The 19160-nt window shown below is 41.7% G+C and overlaps 1 protein-coding gene across 2 annotated transcripts in view; it reads left to right on the top strand.

Annotated features, from left to right (window-relative positions):
* Positions 1 to 19160, top strand: part of Zfh2 (Zn finger homeodomain 2) — a 292674-nt gene that overhangs the window by 96072 nt on the left and 177442 nt on the right. For both annotated transcript variants that reach the window (XM_071795756.1, XM_071795755.1), the window contains exon 2: positions 13275 to 13310. The gene's annotated coding sequence lies outside the window, so the exon portion shown is untranslated. The remainder of the gene's footprint in view (positions 1 to 13274; positions 13311 to 19160) is intronic.

The following is a 19160-nucleotide window of genomic DNA, read 5'->3' as shown; positions in this document are numbered from 1 at the left end:
CCGAGGGACGCGGCCGCTCTCCCGAGACCGTGACATAGCGAAGCGGGAACGAGCGCGCAAGCGAGCGACGGATCGAAATCAGGCCGAGTCCTTCAGGGGGAAGTATTTCTCCATAATTAATTCTATTATCAGAAATTAAAGCGGTCGTGCAACTTACGACTTACGAGTCCTGTCCATTCCTTGAACAATGGCTTTCACGATTATTTGCTAGAATTGCAATGAAGTCGTAAAACCAAAGCTCGCCTCTCCAAAGTAGCTTGAGTAATTATATTATTCTTGCAATGAGACGTATTTTAAGAAAATTACAGTTTATCGCACAAACGTTAAGACTTTTAAATCAATTAACATTTAGTAATAGTATAAATTGATTACGGCAAGCATTTTACTTTTACGCGGATTGTTTGGAATTCTACTTTTCTCGATAATTCCTCATAATTTCGAAACCAGGCATGTGAAAAGTTTTTCAAGTATCATTGAATGCATCGATGCGTTAGTTGTAGCAATAATGGCGAATATTTTAAGAGAGAGAGAAAGAGAAGTTTTCCAAGAGGATACGCTCGGCGTGCATTCGTCGCCGCGTCATTTTCGTTTAATCTCTTTTCTCAGGAAAATTAAGTCGAATTCAGACGCAGTCGCTCGAATATAATTCAGTAACAATACGTAATGGTGAGAACGGCCTAGTCGTCCTTTCCTCCTTCAGTTCCCCTCGGTTTTAAAACCACCCTCTCTGCCAAAGAGAAATCCGAGTCTATCCATTCTTCTTTAGCTGTGCTCATCGCTCGTCCTACCAACGAACTTTTTGAATACAACTCGCACAGCAAGGTGTATCCTTCTCGTTATGAATTTGACACGTGCATTAATTGAAATGTTGTTCCGTTATTATAAATAACATTAAAAAAATATTGTTATAAATATCGTGCTAATTTTTTATTACGATCGTCGGACTCTGATTAAAGCCACAACAATCGGAGTCTAGTAAGTAAAAATGAACTCGGAACCTCTCCGTTTTCTCTTGTCCCCGGATAAACCTGTACGACATTTAGAAAGTCTTTTCGCCAAATTAGATCGCGCAAAAAGGGAGCTTACGTCGTGGACGACGCGCACGTCTCGACGCTATTATGAACGCTACAGAGATTGAAGGGCGGCAGGCACGGCGAAACGTTCCTCCACCCTTGTGCTCCGCGAAATTTTGCAGGGCGCATCCGAGGGGAGGGAAACGGCGCGGCGCGACAGTGAGGGGGAGGTAGGTGGGGTACGCTCGATGGCAATTTTATAACGAATAAAATTTTAAGCGCCTTATAAAACCCGGCAAGTGTGCACTAGCAGTCTGTAATATGGGCCGTATATTCGTATATCCGGTGCACCGTCTCGTGTACATAAAGTCCGTCTCACTTCGTCTATCGTTCCCTCCTGATCTTCTCTTTTGCTGCTCGTTCCCTTGGCCTGCCGCTCCTTCCCTCCCCTCTAGCCCCCTACGGCACGTCCTCTTTGTGCGTTCTCTGGACGGCGATATTTATTATTTCGTATTCGCCTTCTTTATATTATTTCGCTGCGACGTCCTGCGACACGGCGCACCGTCTGCCCGCGCATGACGTTTTAACGAGCCGGCATTATGGTGGACATTCCTCGCGTATTCGCGAGATTTTAACAATAACACGTAATGATTCGTATGAAATAATAAACGTAGTAATAGCCGATATATCACGCGATGCAGATTACGGATATGAGCGGATGGTGGATGAGAACAGGTTTTATTATCAATTTCCATAATCTGACAATTTGACGGGATCAGAAGCTGACGTTTTCATAGTATTTATCGGCACCGAAACTTTTTTTTATAATTACGGTAAATAATAATACGGACCGATAGAACACGACCGATTTCAAGCCCAACTTTCCAACGCCACCTGGCAAGCAGTTAGAATCGAATTAAGAGCCTCGTGTGCAGCATACTTTTCATACACGAGCGCTGCTGCTTTAATGATATTTCGGAATGTAAAAATGCCGAGCCTAGCTAGACTCTAATTGGCTGGCCAGCTATCTCTCTTCGAGGAGAACTTCGGTGGCGAGAGTAACCTGCGTACGTGTTATCCGTCTTTCCTTTAGGCTACGTTCCCAAGCAAATAAGGCCAGTACCCTTATTTACTCGCTATATCCTGCGTTTTGCCACGCATAGCTACGTATACTCACAATATACATCTATCGAGACGTGGAATAGCCAAAGGATATATAGTAATCTCTCGCACGACGAAGATGCAACATCGAGATAACGCGTTGCTTGTAATTATATCCGTATCAGCATCAACTTTTAATGTAGCAAAATTATTTCGATGCAGCAGGAATGCGAGTATAATGTGGCAATTTTGATTTAAGGAACTTTATACATTATTATAAAATCCATAGCCATTATTATACCAATTGAGTAGAATATTTTGGTAACGTATTACGTGTTGCTTAGGAATTTTATTTCACCGTCATTATTGTTTGTGACTCATCGTGTATATGTGTTTTTTTTTGCTATGTTGAAACTAAAGAGGAATTTATAATACAAAGAAACCTTGCCTAATCGGCAAGTTTTTTTTAGCCAGGTTTATTTATGATAAGAATCGATAAACAAACGTCGGTAAAAATCGATAACGATAAATATACTAATGTATAATTAATTATTGATCGTAACAGACTCGGCTTTAAATAAGATAAGAAAGACACTTACAAATGTTCTCATCAATTCTCAGAAAAACCTGATTTCTTCCTTCTCTCTCTCTCCTTTCCTGATATTTTTATTAGTTAGTTTTAATTTTCTTTTAATATTATATTCAAGACTTTTTAAGGTCTAATTAATTTTGTTCATTTCTTTGTTTAGTCAAGTTAGTTTCTTATTGCACTCAGAAACTTCATCGTTTGTCAAAAGCACATAGACTGAAAGAAAAGGCTCGGCATATTAAACGAAAGCGATAACAACTCTCAATGATCTATGGACTGGACATCTCTATGATTAATTATTATCTTATCATTTCCGTCATCCGGCTTCCTTCGATAACAAGTGCCATGCCAGCATGATGTATACAGATCTCTAGATCTATTTCATCATTGAGACACGTGTCTTACACATTAATATTTAACAAAGTAAATTAAAGAAATATGCATATTGGTATACAAAAATTTTATAACAAATTGCAACGAGATGTACCTATTCATAAAATGTTTTATTTATCGCGAAAGTGTTAATTCCTGCGATAAAGTTCGCGAGCGCGACGACATTATCTTGCGATCGGGAATCAGCGTGATACTTTTTAATGATCGGCGAAATAACGTGTCATTAATAAATTCCTTCGCATTCCTCTCTCGTGGGGCATACGTAGTAACCGGCACGCCGGCGCTAATGCGTCCGAGACGAGATAATAAATTTTTCCGCGGTGCGGATATAAAAATTGCGGCATACATAACGCACCTGCGTGAAAACACCTGCCGAGAAATAAGGCGCGATCTTCTATAAACGCTGTAAAATCTAGATGCTGCTTTGCGCACGGTACACAGGGCAAACGCGCCGTGAAATATTTATCACTCGCCAGTAGATTACGTTTATTTACGATTTCCACCGTGTTCCATATGCTTAAAAGAAGATCATTCAAACGGATACAGCAATAAACCGCGTCCCTCTCTCGACCGACCGTTTTTATATTCGTCATTAAACGCGACGCGTTCGGGGTCTTCCGCGAAGAGAGAAAAGAGCTCCCCGTGAATAGCCCCGACCAAAATCAGTTTCGAGAGAATCGCCCGGTGCCGAGCGGGCAAGGTGGATCCACGGTCCCCCGAATCCGGTGTTATAAAATTCAGTTATGAAGCCTGCTCGATAAATTCCGATCGGCCTACCGGAATCTCGAATTCGGATCCCAGCGGCCACCGGGTGCGGGTGCCCCCCGCGGATGCGCGGGGCATTATGCCCCGCGAGTATAGCTCGTCTGTCATTAATTCTCGGAAAAACCGGACCGAATCTCCCCCCCCCCTCCCTCTCCTCTACATTTACCGGGCAACGTGTATGAGTGGTTCTACGTATGGTAGCTAATGTATGGAAATGCATTCCGACCTGACCGGTGTCACCGGGGTCAGCAGCACCCCGAACCCCCGACTAGCGTCCCTTTTATTTCGCCGGACTAGTAAATTCGTTTCAACGTCTTACGAAAGATCATCTCCGACCCGTTTTGACGGCCCGATCTTTATTTTTCACCACCGCTACTGCCGTTCCTCCTTTCTTTCTGTATCTTGTACCATCAGCACGGCCTTCCGAGGATACCTGGTCGAATCCATTCAAATGCTTTGGGGGACTTGCTTTCTTTCTTTTATACTGCCAACCGTCATTTTGTAACTGCGTGCTCGCCGCAGTCGTCGGCCGACGTTGTTCACCGATTATGTCATTTCGCGTTTGTAACGACGTCGCGGATCAAATACTGCGGATCTAAATACTACGATTGGGGCATCGCGCAAAATATTTAAAAAGGAATTATTCCGTATGAAGCTTAAAATAGTAAGAGTAAATAACGATTATAATAAAATAATAAATATCGAAGGAGGTAAAACATTTGTGAGATTATTTTTATTAGTTCTACTTTCTTCTTTAATACTTATTATCAATGTTTTATATTTCCTAAATATATTTATTATACAAATTTATGTATTTACGACGTGATATTAATTTTGATATTTATCGCATTCATATTCATGTCAATAATTGTTATATTTCGTAATTTTTGTTTATTATTTATAATCTTATACCTGGATTTATACATATGTGGATTTCTTTCAGTTCACGGGAACAAAAAAACGAGAAACTATTATGCTTCGACGATTCTTTCGCTATAATCTTACTCTCCATAGAGTCAAATCCCAAGGTACGAGGGTGACAATCTTCACCTGGCCGGTCCCTGTCAAAAAGAAGGTGACGCTTCTTGTTTACACACCTGGATGCTGTGTGTGAATGGCCCATCATAATGGCTAGTTTACACGTGCATGCACGCGTTACGGCCGCGGCGCGGCCGCTTTTATGTTGTGTTTCCTTGAGAAACAGTGCCGCGATCCTAAGACGTGAAAAATAACCGATCGGTTTTCTTGCGCAGCTTGTCGATTATAAATCTAACATCTAAAAAACAGTCGTTATTTTATTTTGTAATTAACTAAGTATCTCTCTTTTCCTCGTGTCGTTCAATAGTTTAAACGAGCCTCGATATAACTCTCAGTTATCCTGTGTGCTTAGCAAACGCACGTGATTGTAATGCATTAAAGAGAAAGTTCGTATGCAACATTCGCGTAATTATTTTGAATCTTCCTGCGAGATTAGAAAATCGCTTCGCTTCTGCGAGGTGAACGGACGTATTGAAGTCAAATGTTAATGCGTTGCAGATGCGAAAATCAGGCCATTAAGCGATCACATCACTAATCGATTTCACGTCACACATTGTTGCGTGATAAACAATAATTAATCGCGTTATTCCGTGTATTATAATACATATCAAAGTGTATATAATGCACTATAGCACAATGTAAATACGAATTAACGAGACAATGACCCCTCAACTCACTTTTATCGATAAATACGCGCATTTATTTCTGAGATTCTATAGTATATATAACGTAAACTATATGCTAAATGCGCGCATTTATGATAAAAGTGAACTGAGAATACGGGCCATTGTCTACATTTTTAGATATTGCATTTTTGTCTCAATTTTTTTTATTTGCTTCATCTATTTGAACACAAAAGACGTCACTCAAACCGTATACCTACTAATTTGCTCGATTATTCTCATTTAAAATAAAAATTCTCCGTTGTGCGTCTCAATATCGTATCGCATTTCGACGGTACGAATGGAAATTCCTAACATTCCTGAACGGCGGTAGAAAGACGATGTCGCGGTTGCGACCACGGGCGGTGCACCGGCAGAAATCCCTCTCGAGTTTCCTCCCTACGACATTATAGCCGATCGATCTGTCGATTACGAGGATCGACGTTCGATCCTGGTAGTGCGCCTGGTACGCTCCGGGGAATTGGTTTCAATCTGAAACGAGCCGCGGACACATGGCCTAATCACTACGAGGGATATTAGCTAATCTCGACCAATTAGACGTAATGGCTGGATTAAGACGGGTCGCACGCATGCTAAAATTGAATATTATATAATCCTCGGACGGAACCATGCCACGTTTCCCACGTACGTATATATCGCGGCTCGAGCACGGCCCCGAGTCATTAGCCGCCGACTTCTACCTACGATCGCCGTCGCGGCCGTCCTGTGTGGGACTCGAGGAAAACGAGACTAACGATCTCTTCTACGGGGGGCGATTTTCTACTCCGCAGAACGCCATGCACGCGGAGGAAAGCCTTTGTCGCGTAGACACGCGCGAGTGTCCCACGAACCTGTTGCCGTTAATAGAAAGTAACGTGTGTTTAGCAACAGTGTAGCGGTTCGAGAAACGAAAAATGCACAAATGGGTATAATCACAAGACGAATTAGTTGTGTGCTGTCGAAACTGATTGTAAGTCGTAAATAATCATGCTCCCGCCGATTGCGGGATCTTCTCTTCAGCATTGATTGTCCTGCCATAAAAGTTTTTTACCCGCTTATTGTTGCTATCAAGGGTGAAAAAATTTCATACTTTGGATAAAATGTCTGTTTATCTAAAATTGTCATATAAATTGCGAATCATCCACGCGTCAATCAATTTTATGTCGAACGAAAATGTCGCTCAAACATTGAGATACATATTTGTGAATTTGTTCTTGCTAAAACCTCCTTGAAGATATATTGTGAAAGATCGTTAACAGGTCAACCGTAAAGTAAAAAAAATAGAAGAAAGAGATAATCGCTGGCAAAGGTAGTAGTAGTCGCGTGTAATAGGAGAAACATGTGGAACATTAATGCCTACAGAACGTTAATTACAGTTATAAAGATGACCGCTGCACAAGAGTTCAGCGTAAACAATTACCACGAGCAGCGTCGAACACGGTGAAATACAATTCGTAATAATAGGTTGTATCTCCCGCCGCGAGAGTTACAGATAATAGCTCCTAATAATTGATCACATTGACATCAAGAAAACGTTTCTTTGTCGCGTTTCTGTCGAGCTTGTGATGTGTATCTTCTCGTGCTATTATTGACTTCCAGAATCGTTACTAATTATTGGAAATTATTGCTACAGTTGAGTTTGGAGAACATAGGTAATCTGTATTTCGTGTCAGTTATAATTTCATCTCTTCCGAGAGAAGTTTTATTAGGTGTATCTGTTGCTACAGTGTTGAGTTTAAAAAGAAAAATAAATAGAAATACAAAATTTCGTATCTCTAATGTTCAATCAAGGTGGATGAACATTTCTTTAAGTCGATATGATATGATTATCTCCAAATATTTCATTACTACTTATTTACTCTATTAGAATCTGTCAATTAGGATTATTATCAATATAATAAATATTGATTACAAAGTGTAATCAATATTTATTATATAGATATATTTTGATCTCACAAATTTTGTTAGAATCTGAGAAACGAGAACGTAACTTTGTAGAATTATGTCACTTTAATGCTTTATGTAATAATCAAATTACCGTGTGAAAGACGTTCCGAAGATCGTAACGCTAACAAAGAGCCTACTCGGCAAACACATGTATTGTCTGTTTCCGGGGTCCGACATTTAGGGGATCTAGGGTTTCTTGGGGTCTATCGTTTACTCGATTATCATGCCAGTGCAGCAAGTTACGGTTCTACCTAAACAGATAAAGAAAATTTTCGTGTTTACCGCGCCGTATGTTTGCGTTTGCCATGGCACGTTTGTACGTCCATCATAGACGTCCGCACTTGGGTGGAGCTGCAACGAATAAGCTCAAGACCGCCATTATCGATTGTTTACATTATTCTTTCGATAACGATAATCTTTGGAAAATATCTACGTCTTTCGAAAGGACCAGGCGGCGTCCCCATTCGTTTCGCGCGAACGCTGAAAAAGTTTCAATCGCGATCCGGCAACTCGCGAAGCGACTGTTTAAATAAGTAGCGTGTTTCGAGAACAGCGAAATAGGAAGGACGAAGGAGAGAAGCCGTACCTTGCGTGTAGCGGCGCGTGTTTGTATATGAAACTCGTTCTTCATACTCTGAAAAAAAAAAATTATGGATGAAGAGGATGTTGCAGAAAGTAATTGAAAACTTAAATGATGGCTCGGATATAGCGCATGAATTAGAGTTACTAGGTATAAGTTCTCAACTACGACTAAACAAAGTAAGATATCGGTGCGTTAATCTCGACAAATAATCTCGACTTTGAGAAATTACCATAAAATATTGCTGTATTCTAGAGACGTTTGTGGAATTTTCCTTTGCTTTATAGTTGCCTCGGATCGGTCTTGCCATGTGTTCTACTTTGAATGTAAATTTTGTTGCGTAAAAACAAACACAGTTCTTATTGGACTCTACCTCTCATCGATACCGCGAAGGTAATTGGAACCAAAGTCGGGTAAAACGAATGTTTTTTTTTTCTTTCTAGTGATTGCAACTGCCATGTTTTCGCAATTGCATATATTTTACGATCCAGGTTTATTGGAGACATTCCAAGTACTTGAAAAATCTCAGAGATCGAGATTTCTAAATGAAATTATTGAATAGATGCGAATATCAAGATACGTTGAAGGAATTGGCAAAGATTCCAAGTGAACAAATCCGAAAGAAGAAGTTTCAGAAAGACGAAGCTTCAGAGTCACGATGATCCATGGATCAAATCTCTCTGGAATCCAATTACTGTCTCGTCGATCTTAGAGACGCCGACCGGATCCAAAAATTGCGAGAGGTTTCCAAGTTCAAATAATCCCATCTTCCACGCTTAGAAGCTTTGCCTCGCACGCACGCGCGTAGTGTCGACAAGAAACGTGCGGACAAGAAAACGGAAAAACAAAAGGGGGAGATCGGCAATTCGCCCATCGGGGCAGAGAGAGAGAGAGAGAGCAGTCCTAATCCACCGCGCCGGAGAAAAGATCTCCGAGGAGAGCACGCTTTGGTCGCCGGGTGGTTTGTCGGCGGTCGAACGACAAGCGTTCCCCAAACACAGAGGGACAAGGCCAACCCTCGGGGGTGGCAGGCAACAAGTGACCACAGAACAGACATACACGAACAACAGCCGTGAGCGCTTTTACTCCCCTCTCTTTCTCTCTCTCGCTCTCTCGCCTTTCTCTTTCTCTCTTCCTCTTTCTTCTACCTTCGTGGCTGTGTCGACCAGCCGGTCGTTCAGCAACAATCGATATATCGACCGTCCACGGAAACCCGACGTTATGTCGAGCACACGTGAGAGTAGGAACGTACATACGTATGTCAGTGAGGGAGGGGGAGAAGGGAACCGAAGCGGATAGCGGATCCGTTGCCTTACGTGGGTTGCGGTAGGCCACGGACGTCCGTTCATCCGTCTTTCGTGCCCTTCGAAGGTTTACCATCGATAGCGAGCTCTTCCTATCCCGGAGAGCGAACTATGACTGCACGCGTCGAAGGTGAAATATCGTGCTACGCGTACGGAATGCGCCGAGCTTTCAGTCGATCCTTGGCGCGCTTCCTTCATTTTGAAGATGCATATCATCATTTCGGTAAAAATTCAATCCTTGTAAATTCCTCTTCGGTAAGATTTTCACGTTTTAATACATGATATGCTAAGGAACTTTATCATAATACTGTAGAATATATGCGATGTATGTGCAAGCTTTAATAATTTAAATTAAATTTTAAAATATTACATCCGATATTAGAACGTTCAAAACTCTTGCATCTCTTTATTAATATCATATTTATATAATCTCTTTTATGATATAATATTACTCTACGAAAACAAATTTATTTATTAATGTAATTAACTAATTAAGATGATAAACTTATAAGCAAATTTTAATTGTAATAATATATGCATTTTTTTAAATATTGCTTTCATTGTATTATAGTGTGTAACACATTTATTTAATTTTATCGTTATATATTATTACTACTTTTACTATTAAAATAGCTTTACATTCTAATATCACGTACTTAAATAATAAAAGGATTAAATAGTTTTATTAAATCTTATATATAATAAATAATTATTTTTCCAATTCGCAATTCCCATTGTGGTGATCTTCCCCCTATATCCCGGGAATCTTAAGCCCTTTAACCTAAAGATAAACAATCAACTCCCACCGGCCTAATTCCATTGAAGAAGCAACGCAGGAATCTCTCGCAAAATCCTCATTTCACGTCTAATGAAATCCACGTTGCGTAAATTTCGGATATCGACCAAACAAAGGTATAAACCAAGATAAAATAAAGCCGTCCACGAGCGTCGAAGAGAAAGAAGGAAAGCGAAGCGGAGGAAGGGGTAAGAGGGAAGAGAGTCGGACGGTGAAAGGGTCGAAAACCGGAAGTTCGTTAGCCGCGCGTACGGAGGAGACGCGGTGGCCGCTGGCTAAGAGAAAACACCGCCCCCGCAATGGTATTTCTTTCGGGTTTTACACGGCGGCGTCTCGACGTGGCAATGTTTTAGCGTATTGATCCGTTGGGGGTTTAGTCGAGTCGGTAGTAAGAGAAGCAGCGCGGCTAGAGCACGGGGGGGTAGGAATAAGGGGGAAGAGCTGGTCGCCGCGGCGATGGTGGAGGAACGGTCAGTCGGAGTAGGGCTGCGAGGTGGCAGGGGAGTAAAAACTGGACGGCGGCACTTACTCGCTCATAATCACCCCCCGAGCCACTCCAACTACCCTCGACACCACCCTGGCGTTAGTGCTTCGCTGCACTCCCGTCGACACACGTAACGGGTTTCACGTTCATGTGGATCTGTGTGTATACGTACACGCGCACGTGTATATACACGCGGGGGTAAACACACCGATGGCGCCGGCTACCCGACCCCCCAACGTACGTGCGACGATTAGGAGCCGTATGCGAGCATTAGCTCCGAATAGTTACGTGCGTTTGGTCGGTCGGGTTCGAGAGTCCGAGTTTATATCGGTCGATCCCGAAATATAAAAGCTAGGGTTGATATTTTTGTAGGACAGAAAAGATACGAAGATACGGCGTGATTTAAAAATATCGCGTGAGATTGCATGTCTTCGGTAACGATACAGAATTTATAGCCGTAATATATATATATATATATATATATATATATATATACATATATATTAAGATTCAACATCAATTTAATATTATATTAATAACATAGATATTAGATATATGTCCGAAGGTATGTATGCTCCTGACTTTTTGATGGTTACGTGAAAAATGATTGCATCAACATTTCTAGCAGACTAGAAAATGAAATGGAATGCTATTATAAACGGAAGTTATGCCTTTATCTAAAATATATTATCTCATTCTCATTTTACACAAATAGCCTTTCAATCTTCGCCTATAAATATTCATACTTTAATTTCTTTTGTTAGACCGTACGAAGAGAATAATTTCAAGATTTTAGATAGATTCTTCCATTTCATCGTTGCATGTTTCTAATATGTCCACGCCTATTTAAATATGTAAATTTCTTTTGCATCCTCCGTAAAAATAAACATAGGACGCCTGAATTAAAATGAAAAGAAAAAATTACTTGTTTTCGAGCAAGGAAGAACACGGTTTTTACCTTAATAACTTAATAGCTTTTTCTTTTCTTGTAGTAAAATTTAATGCAAGAGACCCTTCATAATAACGGGGATATAGCAGTGATATGGGGAATCATAATTAACCCCTGGACTCAACCCAGCCATTATCATCCCCTTTCTCGATAATATTACTTGCTCGATAAAGCGTCATAGGGAGCTCAAAGTTACACCTTGCTAAAGCTAAAAACCTCGCGATTTTATATAAATAATCGTTAATTAAGCTTCTCTGTCGATTTTATTTCTCCGTCTTCTTTCGGCAAGACTCTTTGCAACGCTCTCGCTCCGATTTTCGCACAAATGTTCCTACACGCGATCTCGAATCTCGCGCTTCGATCTCGTCTCGGAATTGCATCGGCATCGCGAGCTGCGTTTGAATTTCTGGCATCGCGATTCACAAAATGGCGAGCGTTTCCCCGAGGCGAAGAGCAAACACTGGGCCGAGCGTCGTTTCGCGTCCGACGTGCATATCTATTACTTAAAGAAAGGTAGCAATTCTCGGAAGAAGTTACGAGTCCGCGGCTCCGCCGACATCGACGTGGCGATGGCGACGCGAATCGATAGAGGCCGCGCGTCCGGCACTCAGGCAGAACACGGGGCCCCACAACCGAGGGAAAGAAAGAAAGAAAGGAAGAGAGAGAGGGGAGAAAGAGAGAGAGAGAGAGCCACCCTCTTTACGTATGCACACCCTTAAATAATTGCGGCTCGTTCGCGCAAATTATCCCGGGGTTTCCGCGTCGACCAAAGTAAAATATAATAACACGGCTAGGGCGCGTCGCGTCGCGCGCGCGCGCGCACGCGTGCGTGCGTGCGTGCACGTAATGCGAGTGTCTTTCTCGCCTCGTCTGGGCGATTTTACTCTCGCGCCCGCGCGCGTACGACGTCCCGTTCGTGCGCTTCCACGTAAGTGGAACGCTTAGGTGTCTCAGATACTAACGCGGAACACAAAGTGCGAACGTGCATTCAAGTCCCCGAGCTATCGTAAAATTCCCGGGGGGTAGTAACGAGCCCCCACGTCGCGATAACTCGCGCTCTCACGCGCGAGTTAACCGGGAAAGATTAGGTAGTAGGGAAATTGACATAGGAAGCTTTAGACTACGGCTGTACCTCGTACATCAATCGCATGATATACTCTGCATAATCTGAGCAGAATTTTTCATTGATTTCTATTTAGCGATATGATCCCACCGATTATCGTATAAAGCATTGAACTAAAGTAGCTTTTATTCAGTTATACTATGAAGCGTTGAGCATTTTCAACATTTTGGATTTTTTTCTTTTTTTATCACTATAAGCAGCTTGTATACTATCTAATTCTTTGATATGGCGTCGCGTGCAGGCACCATGTTTCACGAAATCGTGTCGTGTTGAATTGTTTTTACCTCTTGGATCATTTCCCGGTGTCCTATCTCTGGATCTAAATTTTGTAAAATGTAACATTGAATTTGTCACGACCATTGCGCCCTTGTTTGAGACCGCTTAAAAGGAGTTATTTGAATACAACAATTATCCACGTTTTACGATCTATTTACGCAAAAAAAAAGCGTTTACCTTGTAATGTGATGACAGTTATATTCACGAAAAGGTATTAAATTTTTATTTTCATGAATATTTTTTATCTGTTTCAGAACGAGTTTCCAGTTCTATGCTGGCGAACTTATTCGGTGAGTCAATTTTCCATGGTACTTGTTATATAAAAAAGTGACGTTGTTTATGTCCACTGATATTCGATACTATATATAGAAATCGTTCTAAGTAATTATGGCATGTTACAAACTTAGCGTGAAATAATGGGTAAAATAATGGGCGAAATTCTGTCATAAAATTATATAATCCCTGCATAAACTTCACACAAATCTTGACAGAGAAATGCAAGAAAATATTTTTAATCCTGCAATCGGACATACGAATAGATAATCTTGCCCCAGACGAATTTATTAGATGCTTGATTCTATATATATATTTTTTTTTTAATATTACTGAAAAACAACGTGCATTTCCTTTCCTTCGAAATTTAAACGCTAAATCGGTAATGCCCTCGCTTCCCGCGGCGCGCCTCTGACTTTCCACCGAAGTTTCCTCTCGATCGCGAAAAGCCAGCATGGAAGCGGGGCGATTCCCCTGGTTTGCACGATGTAAACTCGGACGTATAACACACCCGAGGTGGTCGTTGGGACGCGCGCGATTACTTATTCCGCGCCGGCGAATTAACGACGAATCACCGATGGGAAAACCGGTTGCCGGTTCGAACGACGGGCACGCAGCCTAACGACTTCTCTCCTCGGCTTCAACGGGCATTCCAACGGCACGAGTTCGCCCCGCGACGCGAATTAATGGAAACACGCCGCGGCATGCCGCGCGCGCGCGTATATGCGCTGATAAAGCGAAACGCGCCTCCTCTACCCTGCCTCTCTATCCCACCGTCGTCGTGACGTATTTCCGTATTAAGCGATCCGCGGTGAAATTTTCCCCCTTTTGAAAAAATAATCCTTCCCCCCGCGCTAAAATAGAAAGTACGCGAGTCACAGAAGAAATCAGAAATGTATAAATTATACAGTCAGGATTAATCTCGTGTATAAAATATGATTGCCATTCCACGATCGGAATTTAAGTAATGTATGTAATTGCTATAACGGTTCCGTTTAATTTCCATAGATGAAACATTTGACAACATTTGCGCATACTTATAGAATTATGAAAGTAAAGAAAAGAGTTAGGCAATCGGAAACATAGATCTGACGATTTTAAACGGCATCGATATTTGAAAGAATATTTTTGAAAATTTAGTATTTTTTTATATTAAGCGCAAGATAAATATATAATATTCGAGCTTCACAGATATCTTCATTAGCGTAATAACATCGCGTGTACTAGTTAATCTCGCTGTATTTCATCGACAGTGAATTTCCGGTCGAATTAACTGTTATAGCTCCACGTTGAAAGGGAACATGTGTTTCCGCGTGTTATTTATGCATCCCGCGGGTCGATATGCATAGTCCAGTTCGCCCGGGAAAAAATTCCGGGGCGCAACATTCGGAAATGAATTCATTCCGGCGGTATAAAATATCCAGGTGAATTAATAGAATGCTCCGTCAGAAACGATTATTACGCGCTGATGGAACAGACGAACGTCCCGTCTTGCGCGGCCCGCCATCCATCGCGATGTGTTTCAGTGCGTTTGAAATTAAGCGATTCCGCATTCACGCATGAGCGCGGTCGCCGTGCATCGAGTTCGATCGCGGTTATTACACGAGGCAAGATGAAACGCGAGGGAGCACGATGTAATCGATCGTAACTGTCCTTTTTTTTTACAGCTAAATATTCCTTCCTGAATCGAACAACCTTTCAGCATCCATAAATACTCTCGACGCGAGAGCTTTGTACACTCATTAATGAAATAAACTGACGCCTTCCCGTGTAATGCATCCGCACATTAATCCGTTATACCAATAACTTCATATTAGAATAACCGATTCCTTAGCTACAAAGTAACAGGAAACAAATCGCATACATATTCAAATGCAGGACATCTGAACCTTACGGTAATTGGAAATCCTCTACCAATTGCCAATTAATTGATAAAGAATAATTTGTACATCGAGGAGTTGCAAGATAAGATTGCAAATGCACGCACGGAGAAGTAAGTAAGAAAAATATTTATCACGCAAATAATCATAAATCGTAGACCCACGCGAACGAATATCTGGCTTTTGAGACCATCGCGTTTGCTTGATCGCGGCTTTAAGGATTTCCTCGCGATTTCGGGTAAAAATCAAGCCTCGCCGTCTTAAAGTGATGAGGGTTAATTGGATTTAGCTTATCAGATCCGAGCCGGGGGGACTTATTTACAGCCGATATTTCGCGAGTGGGCCGCTCGCGTATGTTCGTGACAATGTAGCAAATTAGGTTGCTCCGTCTTGCCTTTTATAACCCGACGACTCCGACGGGCATTCCAATGGCACGAGTTCGCCATGCAACGCGAATTAATGGAAACAAGCCGCGGCATGCCGGTACGCGCGCTGACAAACCGGAACGTTTGCCGATCCGCGTCTTCGTCCTCCCCAGTCCCCGCATCCTTTCCGACGATTCCCGCGCGTTTGGATTAACCGATTTCGTGTTCTCACGCATGGAAAAGTGTAAAGAGATAGAGACGTGACACCTAATGTCGCATTAACATTTGTAACGCGTCTCTTTCGCCGCGAATGCCAGGGATGTTTTAAGTATCCACGGCATTTCTGAAATGTTCCCTCGCGACATTCAACATTTCTTAACTATCTCAAGATTTTTCGAACCAAAAATAGCTAATAAACATTGCTTAACGTTTACTTTTTTAATTTTTATTGTTTTATTGTTGTGAGAATTTGGAACCAATTGCAATAATGGTAAATGTATAAAAATATATTTTTTAATTAATTTTTTCTGCAAAAATTCAGGTTGCTAAATATCCTATTTGTATGTAATTATTCATAAACTTGTTGAAGTTGAATGGAATCGTAAAAGAAAGAAACGTAATTATTTATCCATTTTTTAAATTGTATCGCTGCAATTACATTACACGGAATATAGGTTTCCAGCGAGACCTCGAAAAAATAACGTTGCGTCCGATTCGAACGGCTCTGAAATTAAAGCCGCTCTGTTATCGCGATGGCGGTTAATTCATTGAATTGAATGAGAATTCGTCGCCTGTGGACGATTACAGCAGCCGTGATTGCCTCGTCAGTCGTCGGTGATTCGTTCGGTGTAAATGCCATGCCGTTTCTCGAATCAGGTTTAAAAATTCGCTCTCTCGTGCAATGGCAGTGACATCGTCGCGGTCTTGTAAAGAGTTAACTTTACCTCAAATTGCCTAACGACTTCGTCTCTCGGCTTCGATGAGCGTTCCAATGGCACGAGTTCACCCGGCGACAGAATAAATGGAAACACGACGGCACGCCGTATGCACTGATAAACCGGAACATCCGTTCAATGCACCGTTCTATTCACATGACTGCCTCAGCACATTCTGCACACATCAAACAATTTAATCCCGACGCTCAAACGAGTCGACGTTAAAAAACAAAGACTCATACTCTTCCTCACAAATTTGCGTATTGAAATTTTTTTTTAAATTATTCATTTATATTATAATAGTTTAATAATAATTTTAATATAATAAGCTGTGTGTGGTATTAATTAATCGAATAACTTTACGTGTAATGGTGTGTATGAATCGAAAATGACATATTGCAGACATCTTATAAAATTTAATTTTTTATTCCATATGCAAATAATCTATAAGAAAAGAACACAAGTTTCAAAGTTCACTCTGCGCATATCGAGTTATTGAGCATTTTTATTTAAAGATTCTTTCTTTTATTATTTTTTGAAAGAATGCTGCGGCATTCCTTAACGAATTCCGTATTTTATCGAGGTTTATAAAAATACAGGCAGACTGTACAAAGTCTGTCTTCGCGTGAAGTGACGTAAAAAATTTTCTTTGCGTGTTGCCTTACATCGACTTAATTTGCTCGCGGAGGCCTTTAGCGCTTGTCGAAAAGCGTTTCCAGACCGTAAAACGGCACCTTGCCGAGCGTTTTTCGCGACTTAAATCAGTAAGATTGTAGTTGCTAACAAAACGCCAGGTACTCCCAACGTCATCGTGGACAGGCTAACGACTTCTCCGCTTGACTTTAATGGACATTCCACGGCACGATTTTACTCGGCGATTTGAATTAATGGAAACACGCTGGCATCCCATTTGCACTGATAAAGCGGAACGTCCTCGCAGATCTTCCCTTTTCTCTCTCTCCTTCTCGCTCCTTTCTCACTCTTCGTCTCGCTCTCTCGCCACGTGCGTAGCTCTCTATCATCTTCCGTCGATTCCAAACGCGTTTCACATTCGCGCCACGATGCCAACGTATTAAGCGATTACAGCGTTAGCTTTAACGCAGGCTTAAGCTCGCGCGAGCGAGTGCGTGCGTATATTAATCGCGCGGATGGTCTCGCGCGAGCGCCCAAAGCGTATCCGCCGCGAATTCAGTTAAAGCGCGGAAATCGACGTGCGATTACAGCCGGGAAACAAACAATCACGGTGTAGAGTCCTGTGTAACGGTCGCGGTTAAGCTTTAAGGTCGTCGTCGTCAGCTTTCGAAGACATCTCGCGGCAGAGCGTTAATTTTTCAATTTTACTAATACATCATCATTGTTCGATTTCACAGTCACTCGAAAAAAAATGAATCTATTAATTTAAGATCAAAAGTCGTATTCTTTATTCGTCTACAATCATGTATCTAGCTCTCGTAAAAAAACTCTTTCCTGGACAAGATGCTTCTTCGAGTTTCACCTCAGGAAATACTCGGAAATTTCTGACGATGTCTCGTGCGTGCGACGAAGACTATAGAGCGAGAGGGGCGCGTTTCCGCGGTCGGTGACGAAATATTCGCGCAAGTACGAAAGGAATGCCCGGCTCTCGTGTTTACGCTACCCCTGCATGTTACGACAGCATATTCTGCCGCGGGCAACAGGGCGGACGGGGGGACGCTTGATAACATAGGGGTGGCTGGATAACAGAACAGCGGGGGTGAGCGGGCGGGCGGGTGCCGGGGGATGGTATCGCATGAGTTATTAAGATTCCGGCGCGCATGCTCGCGGTTCTTTCATCGATTCATAAGAATATCCTCTGCTCCGCCGGCCACCCTCCTTCGCCGCCACCTTCTTTTTCTCCTTCGTTTCCTTCGGGTTTTCTTGTATGTATCTATGTATGTGTACCGCTACCAACACCACCGGCAACCCTTCGATACAGGAACGTAACCGACCGATCCTTATTTCAGTATTATTCGACTTCTATTATTCTAGCGACGATTTGAATATTTTTTTTCGGCTTAGGAAAAAGAAAGATGTCTATTAAATTTTTGCAAATTGTCATGGCTGCACACGGGACAACTAATGGTTTAGAAAGATAGTCCCTTTTCCGTTAATTTGATCTTTACAGAATACATTTTTTTTCTGAGAAAAGGCGCGTGAATTTTATTGTAATAATAGTATAAAAATATAATTTATTTGCCCAGCTTCAATTGATCTTAATTATCATCTTTCACACTATACTTTCAATTTGAAGATGATTATTTACTCCGTAGTTTCAAATCATTCTTTCTAATTAAATTTTACATGCTAAATATTATCTGAATTATCGTGCAATGTCATATTTAACGCGAAATGACCCTGAAATCGGTTTTAACAATTTGATCATAAATATATTGAGAATTGATCAGAGTATTCAGTCGACTCTCTTTTACCTTGAAGCGTTGTCAAGCGTGATAAGCGGAGGCTTGCAGCGTATATACATATATATATGTGAAGCACGCCATACTTATACGATCAGTGGGTAACGAGGGGTATTCGATCGATCGATCCAGCCGAAGAGGCGACGAATCGACGACTGAGATACCGGCATAAACGATAATGAGCGTGGACGGTAGTTTGAGGCCGAGGTTACGCCTTCTTGAGGAACCGGTATATACCGGAGGGCTTTCCCT

This window comes from Temnothorax longispinosus, chromosome 12 (assembly GCF_030848805.1).
Source record: "Temnothorax longispinosus isolate EJ_2023e chromosome 12, Tlon_JGU_v1, whole genome shotgun sequence".
Lineage (NCBI taxonomy): Eukaryota > Metazoa > Arthropoda > Insecta > Hymenoptera > Formicidae > Temnothorax > Temnothorax longispinosus.
Note: the sequence above shows the minus strand (reverse complement) of the source record. Positions and strands in the feature narration are given on the sequence as shown.